This window comes from Oryx dammah, unplaced genomic scaffold (assembly GCF_014754425.2).
Source record: "Oryx dammah isolate SB20612 unplaced genomic scaffold, SCBI_Odam_1.1 HiC_scaffold_23, whole genome shotgun sequence".
Classification (NCBI taxonomy): Eukaryota; Metazoa; Chordata; class Mammalia; order Artiodactyla; family Bovidae; genus Oryx; species Oryx dammah.
The window spans coordinates 92,750,046-92,769,082 of NW_024070207.1; positions in this window are offsets into that span (position 1 = coordinate 92,750,046).

The window sequence follows — 19,037 nt, forward strand, 5'->3', positions numbered from 1 at the left end:
TATGACCTAAATCAAATCCCTTATGATTATACAGTGGAAGTGAGAAATAGATTTAAGGGCCTAGATCTGATAGATAGCGTGCCTGATGAACTATGGAAGGAGGTTCGTGACATTGTACAGGAGACAGGGATCAAGACCATCCCCATGGAAAAGAAATGCAAAAAAGCAAAATGGTTGTCTGGGGAGGCCTTACAAATAGATGTGAAAAGAGAAGCCAAGAGCAAAGGAGAAAAGGAAAGCTACAAGCATCTGAATGCAGAGTTCCAAAGAATAGCAAGAAGAGATAAGAAAGCCTTCTTCAGCAATCAATGCAAAGAAATAGAGGAAAAGAACAGAATGGGAAAGACTAGAGATCTCTTCAAGAAAATTAGAAATACCAAGGGAATATTTCATGCAAAGATGGGCTCGATAAAGGACAGAAATGGTATGGACCTAATAGAAGCAGAAGATATTAAGAAGAGGTAGCAAGAATACACAGAAGTACTGTACAAAAAAGATCTTCACGACCTGGATAATCATGATGATGTGATCACTCATCTAGAGCCAGATATCCTGGAATGTGAAGTCAAGTGGGCTTTAGAAAGCATCACTACGAACAAAGCTAGTGGAGGTGATGGAATTCCAGTGGAGCTATTTCAAATCCTGAAAGATGATGCTGTGAAAGTGCTGCACTCAATGTGCCAGCAAATTTGGAAGACTCAGCAGTGGCCACAGGACTGGAAAAGGTCAGTTTTCATTCCAATCCCAAAGAAAGGCAATGCCAAAGAATGCTCAAACTACTGCACAGTTGCACTCATCTCACACACTAGTAAAGTAATGCTCAAAATTCTGCAAGCCAAGCTTCAGCAATAAGTGAACCGTGAACTTCCTGATGTTCAAGCTGGTTTTAGAAAAGACAGAGGAACCAGAGATCAAATTGCCACCAACTGCTGGATCATGGGAAAAGCCAGAGAGTTCCAGAAAAACATATATTTCTGCTTTATTGACTATGCCAAAGTCTTTGACTGTGTAGATCCCAAGAAACTGTGGAAAATTCTGAAAGAGATGGGAATACCAGACTACCTGACCTGCCTCTTGAGAAATCCGTATGCAGGTCAGGAAGCAACAGTTAGAACTGGACATGGAACAACAGACTGGTTCCAGATAGGAAAAGGAGGACGTCAAGGCTGTATATTGTCACCCTGCTTTTTTAACTTATATGCAGAGTACATCATGAGAAACGCTGGGCTGGAAGAAACACAAACTGGAATCAAGATTGCCGGGAGAAATATCAATAACCTCAGATATGCAGATGACACCACCCTTATGGCAGAAAGTGAAGAGGAACTAAAAAGCCTCTTGATGAAAGTGACAGAAGAGAGTGAAAAAGTTGGCTTAAAACTCAACTTTCAGAAAACGAAGATCATGGCATCCGGTCCTATCACTTCATGGGAAATAGATGGGGAAACAGTGGAAACAGTGTCAGACTTTATTTGGGGGGGGGGGCTCCAAAATCACTGCAGATGGTGATTGCAGCCATGAAATTAAAAGATGCTTACTCCTTGGAAGAAAAGTTATGACCAACCTAGATAGCATATTCAAAAGCAGAGACATTACTTTGCCGACTAAGGTCGGTCCAGTCAAGGCTATGGTTTTTCCTGTGGTCATGTATGAATGTGAGATTTGGACTGTGAAGAAGGCTGAGCGCCGAAGAATTGATGCTTTTGAACTGTGGTGTTGGAGAAGACTCTTGAGAGTCCCTTGGACTGCAAGGAGATCCAACCAGTCCATTCTGAAGGAGATCAGCCCTGGGATTTCTTTGGAAGGAATGATGCTAAAGCTGAAACTCCAGTACTCTGGCCACCTCATGGGAAGAGTTGACTCATTGGAAAAGACTCTGATGCTGGGAGGGATTGTGGGCAGGAGGAGAAGGGGACGACAGAGGATGAGATGGCTGGATGGCATCACTGACTCGATGGATGGGAGTCTGAGTGAACTCCGAGAGTTGGTAATGGACAGGGAGGCCTGGCGTGCTGCGATTCATGGGGTCGCAAAGAGTCAGACATGACTGAGCAACTGAACTGAACTGAACTGAAGAAATGCTTGATATAAACTCAAGTGAAAAACACATTACCAAACCCAATACACAATATAATTTGAATTGTGTAAAGAAAAAAATTATCTGCAAATATCTGCAATAAAAATCACTGCAGATGGTGACTGCAGCCACAAAATTAGAAGACACTTGCTTCTTGGAAGGAAGAAACCTTCTTGGAAGGAAGAAACAGAGACAGTGTATTAAAAGCCGACACATCACTTTGCCAGCAAAGGTCTGTATAATCAAATCTGTGGTTTTTCCATTAGTCATGTATGGATGTGAGAGTTAGAACATAAAGATGGCTGAGTGCTGAAGAATTGATGGTTTCAATCTTTGGTGCTAGAGAAGACTCTTGAGAGTCCGTTGGACTGCAAAGAGATCAAGCCAGTCAATCCTAAAGGAAATCACTCCTGAATATTCATTGGAAGGACTGATGCTGAAGCTGAAGCTCCAGTATTTTGGCCACCTGATGAGAAGAGCTGACTCAATGGAAAAGACCTTGATGCTGGCAAAGACTGAAAGCTAAAGAAGAATATGGTGGCAGAGGATGAGATGGTTGTATACCATCACCAATTCATGGACATGAATTTTGTCAAGCTCCAGGAGATAGTGAGGGACAGGAAGGCCTGTCATGCTGCAGTCCATGGGGTCACAAAGGGTCAGATATGAATGAGCAACTGAACAACAACAGAGAAGTTTACAGACCAATGAAAGTTTCTATTTAGCTTTCATATGTTAAAACTGTATGCAATCAATGCAGACAAAAGTCCTTAGCAAGTAGAAGAACAGTTCAAAAATAGAGATGCTTTAAAAACATGGTATCAATAGCACATTAAAAATGAGCATATTATTCAAAGAAGTGGATGGACATATTGATGGATGGATGGATGGACAGATGTTTCAGTATAATTTTAGAGAAAATTATTTTAATTGATGTAGTAAAATACATGACACAAGAATCAGAAAAAAATGTGGCTGACCTAAGGAAAAAGGCAAAAAAACCACTTTTTAAAACACAACGAAATTCTTAGCTCCCAGAACAGGCAGTTCCCAACACAGGCACTAGATGTGTTTGTTTAGAACTCAATTATTTGGAACTCGGAGTGCATTTTCCCTTAAAAGCAATGTCATAAAGCATTGTTCAGATTCCCAAGCAAAAGCAGAGCTGTCTATTTAATCCCTAATATATCTGAAGAATTGTGGTGTACTCGGGATCCTATTTCAGCTGTAACTGAGCACCATCATCATTTCATCATTTCTACAAGAAAATGTATATGGTCTCCAACTTAGAAAACTGCTCCCACCATTGCAGCAGAGAGAAGAGCAGGTAAAGAGGGGAGACACTGTAGTCCAGTTATAGTTGAAGCAGCAACAGATTCCTTATGATACCAAAATTCAACATGGAAGAAAGAGATGAAGTTTCCATCCTAGGGAAAGTTGCAAGGGACAGATATTCCTGGGTTTCTGTGGTGAGTTCAAATCTGTAGCTCCAGTTTCTTTTGAAAATGCAGATTACACAGCAAAAATTAGCTCTTCAGATCATGCGGTCTTTACCTTCCCTATCAAAAAAATTATGTTTCCCTATAAACTTATACTTTTTCACTGCACTTATTTAAGTTGCCTATCTAGCATGGTCAGTAGTATTAAATGCTACAGAGCTAAAGTAAGAGAAAAACTGAAAAGTCTTAAATTTAGAGAATAAAGTACAAACTTGAGGGAATTTATGTCCAGCATGCATCTATTTTCTCTGTGGAGTTGTAGGTTCCTTTCATCTGTTGAAAAGTAGAGGAGGAGCTCAAGTAGATGAATGGACATGCGCATTGTAGGCTAGCTGCAGTTAGCGGCCATTACTATCTTTGACATTGTCCCCAAGGTTGCATCTCTTACTTCAGCAAAGGTTAGCAGCTTGGGTGTCAAAGTGGAAAACCCACAAACATCTCAATAGATTTTCATAAGAGAAGATATCTCTTGGAAAATTATTTCCCAGAATGTCCAAATTGAAGAGAAAAAGTGAGCTACATCCAAGAGGCGGGGAAAGGAGGACATGCAAGGTTTTTTCTTCCCAAGCCATCATCACTTATCTGTATGGGTCATCTTTTAATTCAGAGTTTCCTTTCTCAGATTTTTGAACCAATACCTCACAGAACATGACAGACCCATGGAAATCAAATGAAGCTGTATTTTTTAAATGAACTGTTATATCAGGATGACATCATCTAAAAGAGTTTATTTGGGTGAAAAATGCTTTGTTGGGGACTGTTTAAATCTTTTGGCAGTTTCATGTAACTAACATTTTTTTGAGGAGAAACTGTTAAGCAAAAAAGATAAAAAGTTTCCTTTGGGAATTTTTCCAGAAAATAAGTGAATATAGCACAGGAATTACTATTAATAAAGAACGAGAGGAAATGGTGGATTACTTGATGAATACAGATAAAAATATAAGATCAAATCAAACGGCTCACTTGGGAAAAATGACTTCCAATTTGTAAATGGTTAATTTTAAATATATTGTTTTCTTTTATATTTGAATATATTTTATACACGGGAAAGAGTACATAGAACATTTAAATAAATTATAAGTCAAAGGACTATAATAAAAATCAATGAAATTACTACCTAAGGACTATAAATTGTCCATTGTAAATAACTTGCGTCTACCTCTGTATTCTTTCTTAATCAATCTTCGTACCTCCCTACCAGAAATATTTGCTACCCTAAATTTTGTGTTTATCATTCTATTTCTGCTTTATAATTTTATCAATTTTATATGTACACTTAAACCCTATGTTATTGAGTTTCCTTGTTTTGAGTCCAAAAAAAGGGATGTATACCTGCATATAATCTTTTGGAAGTTGATTTTTTTTACCTAAGATTATGTTTCAAAGAATAACCTATATAGTTGCTGGGAGATATAGTTCATTCATTTTAATTGCTGTATAATATTACATTTTATACATATAACAAACTTTAATCCTTTCTTCTGTGAATAAACATTTGGAGATTTTGGGGGTTTTTTTCCCATGTATGTATATATATATCCTGCAGCACATAGAAAAGATTTTATTTAGGGTATTTACATTAAAAAAAAATTCCTAGATCACAGGGTAAGCAACTGTTCGATTTTACAATATAAATGCCAAATTATTTTCAAGAATGTTTTCAACAATTTACACTCCACCAACAATATGTGAGTTCACATTAATCCAATCCTCTCCAGCACTTAATGCTGTCAAATTGTATGATTTTTACAAATATAGTGGGTATAAAGTCATTTTTATATTAAGAGACAAAATAACATGGGTGAATCTCAAAACAATGCTAAGTGAAAGGCATGAAGCACAAAAGACTGAATACTGTATGACTCTATTTGTATGAAACTCCAGAAGATTCAAAACTATAGGGATAGGAAACAAATTAGTGGTTGCCTGGGGACAAGGGAGGGTATCAACAGCCAAGTATGAAGAAACTTTTGCGGGTGATAGAAATGCTCTACATCTGGGTTGTGGTGGATGTTACATGAATGAACACAATTCATCAGATGGTGCCCTTAAAACGAGTGAACTCTATTGTATGTAAATTATACTTGTATTAGCGTGCTCGGGCTGCCAAAACAAAATGCCATCGACTGGGTGGCTCAAACAGAAATTTATTTTCTCACAGTTCTAGAAACTACAAGTCTAATTTCATGTGGCCATCAAGGTTGGTTTCTGGTGAAACCTCTCTTTCCTGGCTTGGTAGAGGGCTCTTTTCTCGTGGCCTTTCCTTTATATGTGTGATGAGAGACAGAGAGAGCACACTCTGGAATCTCCTCTTCTTATAAAGACATCAGTCTTATGAGATTGGGGCCCTACTCTTTAAAAAATATTTATTTATTTATTTATTTATTTATTTGGCTGAAACTGGGTCTTAGTTGTGGCACACAAGATCTTCAATCTTCAGCGTGGTATTCGGGGTCTTTAGCTGCAGCATGCAGTATCATGATGTTTAATTGTAGCATGAGGGATGTTTTACTTGTGGCATGAGAACTCCTAATTATGGCATGTGGGATCTAGTTCCCTGACCAGGGATCGAACCTGGGGTCCCCTGCAGTGGGAACGTGGAATCTTAGCCCCTGGACCACCAAGGAAATCCCTGAGGGTCCTACCCTTATGGTCTCATTTTACCTTAATTATTCCCTTAAAGATCCTATCTCCAAATACAGTCACAGAGGGTGTTAGGTCTTCAACATATGAATTTCAAGAGGTACAGTCCAGTTCATAACCTACCTCAGTAAGCTAAAAATAAATCAATAAAATGATGTTTTGTGTTTTTTTAAGTTGTAGCAGTGGTTTATAACACTATATAAGTTTCATGTGTACGACATTGTATTTTGACTTCTGCATGCATTACAACATGCTCTGAATCATATTTCATTTTGGTCACAATTTCCATTTCCCCTGATTACTAAGGACAGTGACTGTAAGAGGCATTATTGGTACTCAACCAGGTGCCCCTTATTGGGCCAGTTCATGTTTCCCCCAGATGCTGCTAGACTGGTTGCTAATGGCTCACATCTTCACTCTTCTCTGGATAAATTCACTTGACCTATGGGAGGCATCTCACTTAGAAAAGCCTGGGCAGACCACAGCCAATGGCTGGTTGATAAAGAAATAGAAAGGTCCAGTTCTTTTTCTGCAAGTGAGACAAATGTGTGGTGCCATCCATGACCCAGAGGTCCCCCGTGGGATCAGGCTGAAAGTACATCTCTGTTTAGCTTCTTCCCCTGCTATACCCTAGGCTTCCCTGATAGCTCAGTTGGTAAAGAATCTGCCAGCAATGCAAGACACCCAGGTTCGATTCCTGGGTCCAGAAGATCCGCTGGAGAAGGAATAGGCTACCCACTCCAGTATTCTTGGGCTTCCCTTGTGGCTGAGCTGGTAAAGAATCTGCCTGCAATGCGGGAGACCTGGGTTTGATCCCTGGGTTGGGAAGATCCCCTGGAGAAGGGAAAAGCTACCCACTCCAGTATTCTGGCCTGGAGAAGTCCATGGACTGCATAGTCCATGGGGTCACAAAGAGTCAGACACAACTGAGAGACTTTCATTTCACTACTCCATCCTGCTTACTTCATGTTCTTAAAGGTTTCTCCTTAGAGTATTTTCTTGCTGAAAAACTCCTATCTCGGGCTTCTGGAGAACCCAACTAGCACAGTAACCATTTGTCCACTGTGTTTCTTTTTCTGTATAAAATGCAAACTGGTGTCTTTGGCCCATTTTCCTAATAGGTGGTTGTCTTTTCTTACTGGTTTAGGAGTTCTTCATATATTCTGGGCACTAATTCTTTGTCAGTTTTATATTTGCAGATATATTCTTAATAACATGTAGCTTATTTGGGGGTTGCTTTTAAGCTGTCATTTGATAAACGTAAGTTCTTAATTCTACAGTAAATTTATCAATATTGTTTTTACAGTTGGAACTTTTATCTTGTTTCAGAAATCCTTTCATATCTCTAGGCAAGAAATATCTTCTTCCATTTTTTCTATGAAACTTTTAATTTTTGCTTTTTACATTTCTGTTTTAATCCATCTAGAGTTGAATTCCATGTATGGTGTGGGGACGGGAGCAAGTTTCTTTTTTTTCTACATATCTATATCTCTCTCTCTTCTCTCTCTATATATAGGGTGGGCTTCCCTGGAAGCTCAGTATATATTTGACTTCTTTCCCTTAGCATGTTTTTGGTGGCTTGGACAGTAAAGAATCTGCCTGCAATACAGGAGACCTGGGTTCAATCCCTGGGTTGGGAAGATCCCCTGGAGAAGGGAATGGCAACCCACTCCAGTATTCTTGCCTGGGATCTAGTTACAGTCCTTGGGGGTCACAAAAGTGTTAGACACAACTGAGCAACTAACACATACAAACACATATATGGTAATAATCATTTATCTAAGAATCTTTTGAAAATAGATTTCTAGAGTCAACCAAGATGGTGATATAGGAGGTTCCTGAGCTCTGCACTTGCCACAGGTACATCAAATGCATATCTACACATGGAGCAATTTCCTCTGAAAGATCCAAAAACTAGCTGAATGATTTCTATACATTAAATGAATGAGAACATGACTACATTAAAATGGATAGGAAAGACAGTGACACATTCTGACCATAAACCCCAACCTGAGCACAGCACCATCAAATTGACAGAATCACCAACTCCTGACTTCTCCCTGAATAGTGAAGAATTTGGACCCCAATTTTTAAGAATCCCACACGAGGGACAGATTCCCAAAACACCCAGCTCTGAAAGCCAACAGGGCTTGTGTCCCTGAGACCCACAAGACTGGAGCAAACAAAAAGGCAATTCTTAATGAGCATATAACACCCCCACCACCCAGGGCTTATCACAGACAAAGCAGACAAAATCACCCAACTCCCAGTCTTTCCCTAAAAGAAGTTTAGCTGAAGACTTTAAAAGCTGCTGTTTCACGGGCAGGTTTCTAATTTAGTGGGCCCTAGGGATTTTCCACAGAGAAGGCAATGGCACCCCACTCCAATACTCTTGCCTGGCAAATCCCATGGACGGAGGAGCCTGGTAGGCTGCAGTCCATGGGGTCGCTAAGAGTCAGACATGACTGAGCAACTTCCCTTTCACTTTTCCCTTTCATGCATTGGAGAAGGAAATGGCAACCCACTCCAGTGTTCTTGCCTGGAGAATCTCAGGGACGGGGGAACCTGATGGGCTGCCGTCTATGGGGTCGCACAGAGTCGGACACGACTGAAGCAACTTAGCAGCAGCAGGTTGGTCATAACTTTCCTTCCAAGGAGTAAGCGTCTTTTAATTTCATGGCTGCAATCACCATCTGCAGTGATGTTGGAGCCCAGAAAAGTAAAGTCAGCCACTGTTTCCACTGTTTCCCCATCTATTTGCCATGAAGTGATGGAACCAGATGCCATGATCTTTGTTTTCTGAATGTTGAGCTTTAAGCCAACTTTTTCACTCTCCTCTTTCACTTTCATCAAGAGGCTCTTTAGTTCTTCACTTTCTGCCATAAGGGTGGTGTTATCTGCATATCTGAGGTTATTGATATTTCTCCCAGCAATCTTGAATCTAGCTTGTGCTTCATCCAGCCCGGCATCTTACATGATGTACTCTGCATATAAGTTAAATACGCAGGATGACAATATACAGCCCTGAGGTACTCCTTTTCCTATTTGGAACCACTCTGTTGTTCCATGTCCAGTTCTAACTGTTGCTTCCTGACTTGCATATAGGTTTCTCAAGAGGCAGGTCAGGTAGTCTGGTATTCCCATCTCTTTCAGAATTTTCCACAGTTTATTGTGGTCCACACACTCAAAGGCTTCAGCATAGTCAATAAAGCAGAAGTGGATGTTTTTCTGGAACTCTCTGGCTTTTTCGATGATCCAACAGTTGGTGGCAATTTGATCTCTGGTTCCTCTGCCTTTTCTAAAACCAGCTTAAACATCTGGAAGTTCACGGTTCACGTATTGCTGAAGCCTGGCTTGGAGAATGTTGAGCATTACTTTATTAACGTGTGAGATGAGTGCAATTGTGCAGTAGTTTGAGCATTCTTTGGCATTGCCTTTCTTTGGATTGGAATGAAAATTGACCTTTTCCAGTCCTGTGGCCACTGCTGAGTTTTCCAAATTTGCTGGCATATTGAGTGTAGCACTTTCACAGCATAATCTTTTAGGATTTTAAATAGTTCAACTGGAATTCCATCACCTCCACTAGCTTTGTTCATATTGAGGCTTTCTAAGGCCCTCTTGACTTTGCATTCCAGGATATCTGGCTCTAGGTGAGTGATCACACCATCGTGATTATCTGGGTCATGCAGATCTTTTTTGCACAGTTCTTCTGTGTATTCTTGCCTCCACTTCTTAATATCCTCTGCTTCTGTCAGGTCTATACCATTTCTGTCCTTTATCAAGCTCATCTTTGCATGAAATGTTCCCTTGGTATCTCTGATTTTCTTGAGAAGATGTCTAGTCTTTCCCATTCTATTGTTTTCCTCTATTTCTTTGCATTGCTCACTGCGGAAGGCTTTCTTATGTCTCCTTGCTATTCTTTGGAACTCTGCATTCAAATGGGTATATCTTTCCTTTTCTCTTTTGCCTTTCACTTCTCCTCTATTCACAGCTATTTGTAAGACCTCCCCAGACAACCATTTTGCTTTTTTGCATTTCTTTTTCTTGTGGATGGTCTTGCTCACTGTCTCCTGTACAATGTCACGAACCTCCGTCCATAGTTCATCAGGCACTCTATCTATCAGATCTAGTCCCTTAAATCTGTTTGTCACTTCCACTGTACAATCATAAGGAATTTGATTTAGGTCATACCTGAATGGTCTAGTGGTTTTCCCTACTTTCTTCAATTTAAGTCTGAATTTGGCAATAAGGAGTTCATGATCTGAGCCACAGTCAGCTCCCGGTCTTGTTTTTGTTGACTGTATACAGCTTCTCCATCTGTGGCTGCAAATAATATAATCAATCTGATTTCGGTGTTGACCATCTGGTGATGTCCATGTGTAGAGTCTTCTCTTGTGTTGTTGGAAGAGGGTGTTTGCTATGACCAGTGCATTCTCTTGGCAGAACTCTATTAGCCTTTGCCCTGCTTCATTCTGTATCCCAAGGCCAAATTTGCCTGTCACTTTAGGTGTTTCTTGACTTCCTACTTTTGCATTCCAGTCCCCTATAATGAAAAGGACATCTTTTTTGGATGTTAGTTCTAAAAGGCCTTGTAGGTCTTCATAGAACCATTCACCTTCAGCTTCTTCAGCATTACTGGTTGGGGCAGAGACTTGGATTACCGTGATATTGAATGGTTTGCCTTGGAAATGAACAGAGATCATTCTGTCATTTTTGAGATTGCATCGAAGTACTGCATTTCAGACTCCTTTGTAGACTATAATGGCTACTCCATTTCTCCTAAGGGATTCTTGCCCACAGTAGTAGATATAATGGTCATCTGAGTTAAATTCACCCTTTCCAATCCATTTTAGTTCACTGATTCTTAAAATGTCAATGTTCACTCTTGCCATCTCCTGTTTGACTACTTCCAATTTACCTTAATTCATGGACCTAACATTCCAGGTTCCTATGCAATATTGTTATTTACAGCATCAGACTTTACTTCCATCACTAGTCACATCCACAACTGGGTGTTGTTTTTGCTTTGGCTCTGTTTCTTCATTCTTTATGGAGTTATTTCTCCATTGTTTTTGCTTTGGCTCTGTCTCTTCATTCTTTCTGAAGTTATTTCTCCACTGATCTCCAGTAGCATATTGGGCACCTACCAACCTGGGGAGTTCATCTTTCAGTGTCCTATCTCTTTGCCTTTTCATACTGTCCATGCGGTTCTCAAGGCAAGAATTCTGAAGTGGTTTGCCATTCCCTTCTCCAGTGGACCACATTCTGTCAGACCTCTCCACCATGACCCATCCATCTTTGGTGGCCCCACATGGCATGGCCTAGTTTCACTGAGTTAGACAAGCCATAATCCATGTGATCAGATTGGCTAGTTTTCTGTGATTGTGGTTTCAGTCTGTCTGCCTTCTGATGCTCTCTCAGCACCTACCGTCTTACTTTGGGTTTCTCTTTACTTGGACGTGGGGTTAATATTGTTTATTTATGCCTTCTCTTTTTTTTAATCTAATAGAGGTTTATCTTTATTAACATTTTCTAAGAGCCAAGTTAGGCTTTGTTAATCTTTTCTACTGTATCTTTATCCATTCTCCTACTTTCCTTGCTATGTTGCTATTTTTCTAATTTCTTAGTTTTTGCTCATTAATTTAAAACCTTTCTTTCATAATATAAACATTTTAAGACTGTAAAGTTTTATCTTAATACTGATAATACTGATTTCTCTACATGCCCGGAATATGATATATAGTATTGTGATCATTCACTTCTTAGTATGTTTTAAATGTCCATTATTATTTCTTCTTCATTGACAAGAGTTTTGGGTAATTTCCAAATATTTGGAAATTTTTATTATTTACTTCTAAATCAACTGCATATGGTAAGAGAATATAGTTTATATGATATTAGTTATTTAAAAAATGTTTAAAACTTGTTTTATGGATCAGTATATGATCAATATTTACAAATGTTCCATATGACATTGAGAAATATGTATATTCTTTAATAATTGAGTGTGGAGTTCTACATATGTCCATTAGATCAAGATTTTTCATTGTATTGTTCAAAACTTCTATATATTTATTTTTTTATACATTGAGAAATGTATACTGAAATATAAACTATGATGTTCCATCAATTTTTGTAGTTCTATCAGTGTTTACATTATATATTTTGAGGCTATGATACTAGATGTATACAAGTTTAGAATTTTCTTCTCTCCCTGGTCAGTTGAGTCTTTTATGATTTTGTGTTGATATATTTGTTTATTGTGATCATCAATATGAATGAACATGTTTCTACATCTTATATTTTTATTTTTATGTGACTTGCTTTCACTTCTATTTTCTCCTTTAATACTTTTCAAGATTGACTGAGTCTGTTCAGCTGATCTTTTATTCTATTTTATCTTTCTATTGATGTGGAATTTATATATTCTATTTTTTTATTCTTTTAGTAGTTAGAATTTTTAAGTATTACTATTTAGCTTGCAAAATGTAATGATAAATATCTTAACCCACCTCTTGAACACTTTGTTGATACCCCTTTTTTGACTTATATGCTGTTGTCCACACAACAACATATAACAATTATAACCTTAATAAGGCTATAATTATTATTTATGATACAATATTTGCTTAGATTTATATACATATATGATCTTATTTGTTCACCATCCTTTTTTGTATTTTACACTGTCCTTATGGGATAATTTTCCTAATGTATAAAGTTTATTATTTAGAATTTCTTTTACTGCTTGTATCTTGAAGGTGAACTTTCTTAGGTTTTGTTACTGCAAATGTATTTTACTCTCAATTTCAAAAAGTAGTCTTCTAATAACACAGTTGACAATAATTTTTTGAACACTCTGAAGATACCATGCCACTGTTGTGTTTGTTTTTTGTTGTTGTTGTTGTTTTGCTTCTTTCCCTGGTTGCTGTGGGAAATCTGACGTCATCTAATTGCATTGTATTTATACTGCTTGGAGTATGTTGGTCTTCCTCAGTTTTTGTTTTGTTTTTTGGGCTGAGCTGGGTCTTAGCTGCAGCGTGAGGGATCTTTGATTTTTGTTGAGGTATGCAGGATTTTTTAGTTTTGCATGCAAACTCTTAGTTGTGACATTTGGGATCTAGTTCCCTGACTAGGAACTGAACCAGGGCCCCTTGCCTTGGGAGTGTGGAGCCTTAGCCACTGGACCACCAGGCAAGTCCTGCTTCCTGGGTTTATGAATTAATATTTTTCATCAGGTCTGGAAAATTCACATCCACTATCCTTTTAATGGACTTTCCAGGTGGTTCAGTGGTAAATAATTCACCTGCCAGTGCATAAGATGTAGGTTTGATCCCTGTGTCAGGAAGATCCCCTGGAAAAGGAAATGGCAACCCACTCAAGTATTCCTGCCTGAAAAATCCCATGGACAGGGGAGCTTGGCAGGCTACAGGCCATGGGGTCGCAAAAAAGCTGGACACGACTTAGCAACTAAACAATAAAAATCCCCTTAATATTGCCTTTTCTCATCCTTTTTATTCTCTCCTTCTGGCACTCATATTAGATGCATGTTAGATCACATTCTCATTCTATTCTCTATTTATCTTTATTGTTTTCCATCTTCTGTCTTCTTAAACCACATTTGCTAATTTTCTTTTACTCTTTGTCTAATATGTTATTTGATCTGTCGCTGAATTTTTAATTCAACAGTTATAGTTTTCATTTTTAGGATTTAACTTTTTTTTTTCAATTCTATCTGGTAATTCCTGGTAGTATCTTGTTGTATATTTAGATTCATTGTTGTGCTATTGAATTCATTAAACAGATCATACCCAACTATTCAGTGTTCAATATCTGATCATTTTAATATCTGTATCCTTGAAGGGTCTAAATCTATTGTTTGTTGTTTCTGATGATCTTCACTCATTGTGAATTTCTATACCTTGGGTTTTATCATCTCTGACTGTGAGATCATCGTTTCCATTTAATTAAGTCGGAATCTTACGGGCAAAATTTGGAGAAGCTCTCCTCTAGAGAGCATTTGCTCTTGCTTTTTCCAGGAGCTGAGGGTTTACTTCAACTTGAAGTGCTTGGCTGAGCACAAGAGTTCCTGGATCATCTTCCCTACTTCCTTATTGTCCCAAGGCTCAATATTGCAGCTGTAAGCATTGATTGTCACATACCTTCAGGGGAAATCTGCCTCTCATGACAGCCCACTTCTCTATTCCCAGTTCTCTGCCACTCTAGGTCCAATTCGTGGTATTGAATATGTTGTGGAGCTTCCTGAATATATTCCCTTCCTCTGGTAACATCTCAAAAAGTGTGTTCTATGCAGAATCCAGTTGTTCTGAAGCAGCAGGGTTCTTCAAAATTTGTTTTGAGCCGTAATGCCAGAAATGCAAATCCAAGTGATTCATCTTTTTAAGTACTTATTTAATTCATATCAACAAATTCAGTTCATCTAACATTTTTTGAAAGCAGACTAGGTGCCACCCAATGTTCTAGGTGCTAAAGATATGAAAAGAAAACTATTCGTAGGTAAACTATTAACCCCCTCATTCAAAAAGCACCATTAACTTTTTTAAAACTATTATTAACAGAGTGAAAATTACGTCCAAAGTCAAACTCTGAGCACCACATTATAAAGCAACTATACTCCAATAAAATTAACTAAACACACACACACAACAAAGTCAAACTCTCTCTTTGCTGATTCCTTTTCCATTTCTCCAGTTCTGCTCATGGTACTCCTATTCTATCCTTTGCCTGTGTGTATGCTCAGTCAATTCAGTAGTGTCCAGCTCTTTGAGACCTTATGGACCAGGCTCTGCTGTCCATGGAATTCTCCAGGCAAGAATACTGAAGTGGGTTCCATGCCCTTCTCCAGGGGATTTCCCCGACCCACGGATCAAATCCAAGTCTCCTGTGTCTCCTGCACTGCAGGCAAATTCTTCACCACTGAGCCACCGGGAAAGCCCATTCTTTCCTTTACAGAGAATAAAATCTCAAGAAAGCCTTGACTCCTTCCTCTCCTTCCCTCCAGACATCAAAATAGTCCCTGAAAACTTCCTTTTAATGCTTCATCAACATCTCTTCCATCTGTCCATTCTTTTCCATTTCCATAAACTCTTAATACCACACATTTGGATTCTTGAATTGCGTTTCCCGCCTATCCCTGTCTTTTCTTTTTCCAGTAAACACTTCATATTGTTACCAGACCAGTTTTCTTAGGCACAGTCCCAACCATATCTCATATCCACAAAACTCTTCATTAAGTTCTCATTAGATACTGCAGCTTTTCTCAAATGTTAGTAATGTATGGATATCCCTTTAAAGAGAAAAAATGTTAAATTACTTTTATCAGCATTTTACTTATGGAAAATATAAAAATGTCATAAACCCTTTATGTTTAGATCTCTTATATGACCATAAACTAAAATAACTTTACAAATGAAAACTACCAAACCAATAAAAGTCAAATTAGCAACATAATTTAATGTGACAGATAATAATTGGCTTAAACTAAATTCTCATCTCAGACCTAAGTATGGCACTGAATGCTATGGCACAGATTTCTTTGTTTGTCGTTGCTGCTGTTGCTTTTTGGCACACCTCTATTACAATGCACCTGTGATGACTAAATCCTCCCACTGCTCTATTCAAAGCTCTAGGATATCTTCATTGTATGCCGGTGATGTCATTTGACTTCAGCTGGGGAAAAAACATCAGGAGCATTTACTTTCTCCAACTGCCTCTGATTGCCTAGGGAATGCTAATAGAACAATCCATGGATCCTATTCATTGCTATCTAATCACTAAAGCTAACACAACTTCCTGTGGTTGTCCTCAGTTTAAACGTGAATGTGCAGGTCATCCATAATGCATCAAAAAATTTTTTAGGTTACCATCTAAATGAAAACAAAACTGTTTCAGTTCTCATAGGCCTTACTTGGCCAATGAAACACATCACTTCTGAACAAAAGCTTTAAATGACATAGCATCACTTTGCATATTCTTCTTTCCCCCCGCCCCACCAACCAGAAATGTTCCAGACAGACGCTGTTGTAATAGCTCGTGTCCTAGAGTGTCTCAGAGCCACAGTCAATCCACAAGGTAGATATAAAACTGAATGAGAAATAATCCTTTGTTGTAAAAATAGTCTAAAAGAAAAAACATGGATCTTGTAGGTCTGCAAGTGTCATTTTAAAAATACTGACCAAAAATAAAAATAAATACATATGCTCAGCCGTGTCCTACTCTTTGTGACTCCATGGACTGTAGCCTTTCAGGCTCCTCTGTCTATGGGGATTCTCCAGGCAAGAATATTGGAATGAATAGCCATTCCCTTCTCCAGGGGATCTTCCCAACCAAGAGATCAAACCCGAGTCTCCCATATAGCAGGCAGATTCTTTACTGTCTGAGCCACCAGGGAGGTCCAAATAAATACATACATACATAAGCAAGCATTCAGACTAGCATGTTTTACATCCCAGGCAAATCTGCCCCAATCAACATTTTCAAAATACCAAGCATTCCCTCATCACTCCTCTGAATAACTGTATTTTTTTACCATTGAACTTTGACTCACAGAATTATCTCTGTCTAGACATTCCACTCCTCTCTTCTCACCTCTGCTTCCTACATATACTTCAAGAATTCTTCCTCAATCACTTTGGTGGAATAACTACCTCACAATATACTTCACTGAGGACACGTTATTAAATCTTTCCTTCTTTTTTCTTCTTCTATACTTTTTCTCTATGTATCTTATATTTCCTGCCAGATTCTCTCTCTGACAGGTACAATGGGTCTTTTATACCCTGTATCCCTGCCAGTGCCTAGCACAATATGTCGTTGACACTAAGTGCTCAATAAACAGTAGTTGAGTAAATGAGTTTATTTAATCTTTATTAATAAGAGTTTAGGGCTTCCCTGGTGGCTCAGCTGGTAAAGAATTCACTTGCAATGTGGGAGACCTGGGTTCAATCCCTGGGTTGGGAAGATCCCCTGGAGAAGGGAAAGGCTACCCACTCCAGTATTCTGGCCTAGAGAATTCCATAGACAGTATAGTCCATGGGGTCACAAACAGTTGGATGTGATTGAGCAACTTTCACAGCAACAGCATAAAGATTGGTGAAGATGACAAATCCAGACCATGCAACTTTCTTTGTAATGCAGCTGCAAACACTGCTGTCCAACAATGACTGATTATGTTTTTGAACAGTTGTAAAACATTAGCTATGGAAAACGCCACAAAGGCAGAACTAATTTATCTGGTACTTAGTTAAAATTCTACACAGCATGAGGCAAGAGAGGAATTATTCTAAAAGCTCATTCTTATGAATTAATTAATTAGCCTTCTCTACCTATAGACCAAAATTAATTTAGAAACAAATATTGCCGGGAAAGTTTTTCAAAACACAAACTTTTCCGAAACTAGAAGCATTTGTTATTAGATTTCACAAATAGATGAGATTCAAAATTAGATTCAACAATAATGCAAAATAGTTCCCTTAAACATCAAGATAATTTTACATCAGCCACCTTTGGGAGGTGGGGGTGGGTGCTGCAGCCAAGCTGGGCAAGTCAAAACCAGAGAACAGAAGAGGCATTAGAAAGTCCATGGCCTTCACCTCTTTGCACTCCCAGTCTTGTTTCAAAGTCCTGGACCTAGCTACAGTCCATGTCCCTCTAGACCCTGACTTCTGGCTGTCTTGACCTTAGTTAATGGCCAGTCTGTTCTCCAATGCCCTGCTCTCACTCACTATTAGCTTCACAAGAGTTGTAGCAGGAGACAGAACAGTCTTCAGTACATTTCCTACAACATCTTACTGAAGCTGACACTGTGGTGACCAGTGCTCACCCCATAGTCACAGCAGGAGACTAACACATCAACCCCCTCCCTTAGAATCTCAGCTGGCTGAGCTTCCCTGGTGGCTCAGATGCTAAAGGACCTGCCTGCAATGCAGGAGACCTGGGTTTGATCCCTAGGTCTGGAAGACCCCCTGGAGGAGGAAATGACAACCCACTCCAGTATTCGTGCCTGGGAAATCCCATGAACAGAGAAGCCTGGTGGGCTACAGTCCATGGGGTCACAAAGAGTTGGACACAACTGAGCAACTAACACTTTAACTTTCAGGTTGAGAATTAAGGAAGAGGGGGTCCCATAAACTCATATTCAGAGGAAGGCCTGGTATATAAGCTGGGGACAGAGGGAAGGAGACACAATGTTATAAGCAAAGAACAATCATATGTAATGGTAAAGGGCATTGTTATTTTTAGGAAGCTGCTGCATGTTCAGTATGAGTGAGGCATACAAGGATGTTGGGGAGTGACAAGACTTGGGAATATTGTCAGATTTGTGTTTTGGAAAGGTCATTCTGGAATGGGAAGTGGCCAAAGAGGTGCCAGGGAGATCAACTAGGAGGGAATGGCAATCATCCAGATGAGAAGTAGTGAGAAGAAAACTGGGACAGCAACATGGGGACAGAAAGAAGTGAAGAGAGACACTTCCTTGGTAGTCAGTGGTTAAGACTCTGCCCTCCCAAGGCAGAGAGCACAGGCTCGATCCCTGGTCAGGGAACTAAGATCCTGTATGCAACAACGAGGACCTGGCACAGCCCAATGAAAAAACAAAACCCAAAAAGGGGGGGTGGGTAGTAAAGAGATCTGAAAAATTTGTGAAAGTACAACTGAAGAATTAATCATTGGGTGGGTGGGTGTGTGTGTGTGTGTGTGTGTGTGTGTGTGTGTGTGTGTGTGTTGCCCAGATGGTAGGGGGAATGCAGGATGCTATGTTAAAACCAGACTGAATGTTCAGATGAAAACCAGAGCCAGTG